Below are 5,679 nucleotides of genomic sequence, written 5' to 3'. Positions count from 1 at the left end.
ACCGGCAGGTCATCATCTGAGAATGTCACTCTGTTCACCTCGAAAATCTTGCTAGCAATGGTTTCCAGGTGGTTTACAGAAATCTCACTGGGTACATGAGCCTCGTTCAATATCTTTAACAGGGCCCGACGATGTTCCTCGGAATGGAGGAGTAATGACAATAGTGAGATCTGGGCAGGTGTTTTTCTCAGCTGCTCAACCACAGAATAGTCTTGTACTTTCATCTTCCTCAGGAAGTCTTCAGCTTCTTCTTCTGACACTGGCTTCTTGGTTGCCACTGGGTTTATTTTTCTTAACTCCACCGGAGCAAAGCATCGACCTGATCGAGTCAGCCCTTGCGCTTCACAACTGACTTCTTCCACCTGTTTTCCTTGGTATGTCACCACTGCTTTTTCATATTTCCAGGGCACAGCCCTGCTGTCAAGCATTGGCAGTTGGACCACCGGCTTTATGGTCACCCGTTCTCTACATACCCCTTTCAACATGACTGCCGATGTGGGCAGGATCCCTGGTATTACCAACTTGCTTGGCTCGGGTTTGCTTGCTATGGCGGACGGGTTCTTCCCCCATATTACTACCGGCTTGACGCCTTCTCCCTGCGACTGTACATTTGTTCCTCCACTGGTTAAGACTTCTTTTGGGGCAGCTTGGATCATCATCACTGTTTGTGAGGGTTTTCTTAATTCACCTCCCTCACACACCAACTCAATCATGTGAGCTTCGTGGTGCGCTGGCAGCGGGTTTTGGTTGATGTTAGGAGCCTCCGGTGTCTGGACCTCGATCTTATTGGTGTCAATAAGATCCTGTATGGCATGCCTTAACTTCCAACACTTCTCGGTATCGTGCCCAAGCATCCCTGAACAGTATTCACAACTGATTGAACGATCCAAATTCTGAGGCGGGGGATTTGGTTCCCGAGTATGGACGGGACTAACCAAACCTAATTGCCGCAGCTTGTGGAACACAGCGGTGTAGGTTTCTCCCAGTTCGGTGAAGGTTCTTTGCTTCCGCAACCTGTCATTTCTGGCATCTGGATTTCCCCGGAAACCTGCCCCTGAAGGATTTCTATATGCCCTTGGTGGAGGGTAAGTGTTTTGTGGTGGTGCATATATGTTCTGGGGAGCCGGTGCGCGCCATTGTGGGCGAACCGGAGGCTGAGTGTATACCTGGGCTTGGTGTACGGAACAATGTGGTTCTCGAGGTGGATAGAAATTTTGTGGTGGGTTGTATGGATAGTTTGACCTGTGAGGCCTGGGTTGGTTGTAGTGCGGCCTGCCAGCCCTGGACCAACTGCCTGCCTCGATCGTGGCAACCTCTTCTTTCTTTCTTCTTAGCGCACCTCCCGTGCCGCTTTGAATAGCCTGGGTTGTGGCCTTAAGTGCCGAATAGTTTAAGATCTTGTCCGACCTCAAACCTTCTTCTATCATGACCCCTATTTTGACCACCTCGTTGAAAGATTTTCCAACCGTTGTCACCAAGTGACCAAAGTAGGTTGGATCCAATGTCTGCAAAAAGTAGTCTACCATTTCTCCCTCTCTCATGGGAGGATCGACTCTAGCTGCTTGTTCTCTCCAGCGGAATCCGAACTCGCGAAAACTTTCCCCGGGTTTCTTCCCAGTTCTCAATAATGTGAGACGGTCGGGGACTATCTCTAGATTGTACTGGAAATGACCTGCAAAAGCCTGTGCCAGATCATCCCACGTGTACCACCTGCTGAAATCCTGCCTGGTATACCATTCCAGCGCAGATCCGCTCAGACTTTGGCCGAAGTAAGCTATCAAAAGCTCATCCTTGCCTCCTGCCCCTCTCATTTTGCTACAGAATCCCCGCAAATGTGCCATGGGATCACCGTGCCCTTCATATAAATCAAACTTGGGCATCTTGAACCCAGCCGGGAGTTGGACATCTGGGAAAGGGCACAGATCTTTGTATGCCACGCTGACTTGATTGCCCAGCCCGTGCAAGTTTCTGAAGGATTGCTCCAGGCTTTTGAACTTTCTTAACACTTCATCCTGTTCAGGGGCCTTAACCGGCTTCTCAACCTCTGCCGGTACTTCCAAATGGGGATTGTAAACCTGTGGTTCCGGTGCGTGGAAGGTAGGCTCAGGGGGATAGTATTGTGTATCGTGAGCCTGGAACAATGGCTCACTGGTCGTTCGCTGCAAAGGGGCTGATGCAGGTCCCACAAAAATGGGAATATTGGATGTTGGGAGAGGTTGATGGGGTGGTGGAGCTTGGGAATCATGAGGGCTTCTTTCTTGTTGATAGAGGGGGTTTGGGCGGCTTGAGGAAGGGCCAGAGTGAGGGTACTCCGGCACCTGCCCCAGTGTCTCAGGGCTCTTTTGCGTTTTGGCCAGGGCTAGCTGCATTGCATGCATCTCTAGTCCCATCCTTTCAATCTTTTCCATTGCCTCTTTTAGCAACTGGCTCATTGGCCTTTCTTCCTCATTACTATTCTCAGAAGTGGTCATGCTTGTTGCTACCGGTCCTTTGGATCTGGTTTGGTATGAATGTGTTGCCAGAATTCTTTAACAATTAACTGTCTGGTATCAGACAACAACAAACTTTGTTAGTGTTAGAGCTCAACAGATTTGATCATAACACATAGAGGATGCAATGCACCTAGGCAGTTAACCGTTTCTACATGCTTTGCTTCAAACCACATGCGTCATCCCGGTTTGTTCATTTGTCTTTTTAGAGTATTCTGTGAAACCCCGCGTTTTATTTTATTTACATTTTCTTTTCTTTATTTATTAAAAGCGGTCGAATCTTATGGGGATTGCCTACGTATCACGTCCCCGCGTGAATCAGACCAGGCGTAGTTCTGCCTTAAAGTAAAGAAACACAAAATTCTTGTGAAATCGTTAAATTCATTCTCAAAATTTTGCTATTACAAATTACTTCAAGCAAGGAATAGCAATAGTACAAGACTCCACAGTTCTTAAGCCGTTTTGACTAAAAGAAAAGAAAACAACATATGGAAAAACAACAAAACCAAATAAACAAAACTCAACCAAAGATTAATTTTCCAACTTAGGGGCCCGCGAGGCATCATTCGGCCTTTCCGCGGCCCTTGGTGTGAGGTCTCTCTGCAGACCTTTCAACTCATTCATGATTCGGTGGACGCAACCCATGATGGAAACAAGGAGGGTCTTCCGGGGCATTTGCTCGCATGCCAGGCATCTCACGTAGATGTAATGCCCAATCTCGTCGATCCTTCCTCGAATGTTGTCCCTTTCTGCGAACAAATGCCTTATCTGTCGGTTCTTCAACCCCAGTGTTTGCGCATTGTTGGCAAGCTGATCCTGGAATATCTCCATTTGTCTTTCCATTCTGGTCATTGCATCGTAACATCGCCTTCTGTCGGCTTGGGCATTTCGTGTTTGCTTGAGGATCCTTTCTCGAAGAGAGGCATTCGTTTCCCTTAATGTCCCGATGCTCAATTCATACTCCCTTATGACTTGTTGCAGGTGCTGCCTCCGAGCCATCGCACCGTTTGCCCACTTGGTTCGCAATTTTGCCGTGCTGGCCCTGGCTTTTTCCAAATCTTTCTGGCATTCCGCAACCTGATCTTTTAACCCTGCTATCAATCTTTTATCTGCCCGGCTTCTCAGCTGGCTATTAGCCTCTTTTTTCATTCTCCGGATCTGAGCTTTGAGGACCTCGCCTTCTCTGATTAACTTGTTCCTTTCTCCCTCGTGGGCGGCAGACTGTAATTGGCACTCAAACCTCATATCCTGAACTTGTTGCTTCAGTTTGCCTGCTTTGACGAGATATTCCTGCTCTTTGGCCAACCAGCCCCACTGTTCTTGTGAAGATTTGACAAATTCTTGCAGGTGAGGTCTTTTGGTCGGTCTTCCAGATGATGTCTCCCCTTTGTACCAGGCCTGATACCCGGGCGAAACTTCCCCTTTTGCCTGATTCATTACGCAAGTATTTGCTTCTAAGTATTGACATTGGCTCCAAATTTGACGAACCCTTGCTTCAGGAAACTGGCCGTCGGGACTGATCTCGATTACCTGGATGCTCAGATCCTCGTTTTTCGGCACTATCTGATACCTCCCAAGTTGCCTTAAAACCCGATGCGGTGCGTATGGTTGAATGCTCTTAAGTCCCATTAAGAGAAAATGGGGCCTAGCTGCTGGCATGTATATGACTTCGTCGATCGATAACCATCCTAGCGCCCATTGTATTTGACTGGCGTTGAGGGTATGGAAATATGAGGTCCATGCTGTGACTCCTTCTGGCAGGTAGGTTTCATTAACTCTGGTATAGAACTCCTCTATGCAGGTCTTTCCTGCGGATCCATGGCTCAGAAACGGGGCTCGGTGACATAGGTGTTCGGTCATCCACATTTGCAACAACAAATTGCAACCCTCGAAAAAGCTTCCTCCGGCTTTGCAAGAAGTGAGTGCCCGGAATATATCAGATACTATCATGGGCGCCAACGTACTATCACTCTGTGTGAGCAACGTACTGACGACCCCTGCTATCTTTATGTCAATATTCCCATCTTTTCTTGGGAATATTAGTAGTCCTAAGAAAGTTATCATGAAAGCAATTCGTCTATGTTCTTCCCACTTCTGGCGATTACCTTTGCTGCACAACTGGTTTTCTGGCTTGTCGAATCCTCCTATGTGACCATATCTTTGATATATGAAACTCGTGCTGCAAAAACCTTTTGCCAAGTCAGGGTTATGAACTGTTCTGACTATCTTTAAGGAGTCCAGGAACCGGTGTACTGCTACAGCTCTTGGAGCAATCAGATATTTGTGCCTCAAAGGAGTCTCAGTGCTGCCGATATACCCTGCTATTTCTTCTAAAGTTGGGGTAAGTTCGAAATCTGAGAAGCGGAAGACATTGTGCGCAGGATCCCAGTGGGGGACTAGTGCCCTTATGATATCTCCTCGTGGCCTGATATCCAACAAACTCGTGAGGCCTTTCAGATACTTCTTGATTTCGTCATGCCCCTCTTTGCCCAAATCATTCCACCAGAGCCGCAATTGGAGGGGAATTTTATTCATGATTGAAAAGGGTTCATTCGGAATCGTGCTCATTCTGCACATTTATTAATAAGATTTTAACAAACGACACTTATCCTGCTAAAAACAAAATATATGCGATTTTTTGAATTTTGGATTTTCATGTATATATAAACTTTCTAAAGAAGTCAATATATATATTATTATTATTTTTTTTTTTATTTTTATTATTTTTTATTTTTATTCGAAAAACTGGGAGCCTGAAAGGACTTTTCTAGACCTATAACAAGATAAATACTTTTGCCATAAATAAAGATATATACATTTTGAAATAAAGCAAAACTTTCGAATTTTTCATATATATATATATATATATATACATATATTTGTAACAAATAATAAATAATAAAAGTAAAGACAACACAAGACCCCTTTTTTTTTTTATTATTATAAAAAAACAATTTTAAAAATAAGATTTTTTTTTGATTTTTATGACAAGACAACTCTGTATTTCTATTGATATAATTTTATTATGAAAGACAGAACAACGATTTTTCAAAATTTTGGCAGAGTTTTGACAGTATTTATTTTTTAATAAACAATCAATTCCTAACCGTTATTTCCCTTTTTTCACAATATTCCAAATATTCAAACATCGGTCAGCATGCGGGTATGAGACAAATAAATGCACGGAAAA

This window comes from Nicotiana sylvestris, chromosome 8 (genome assembly GCF_000393655.2).
Source record: "Nicotiana sylvestris chromosome 8, ASM39365v2, whole genome shotgun sequence".
NCBI classification, from domain to species: Eukaryota; Viridiplantae; Streptophyta; class Magnoliopsida; order Solanales; family Solanaceae; genus Nicotiana; species Nicotiana sylvestris.
The sequence above is the reverse complement of the archived record's forward strand: the minus strand, read 5'-3'. Positions refer to the sequence as shown.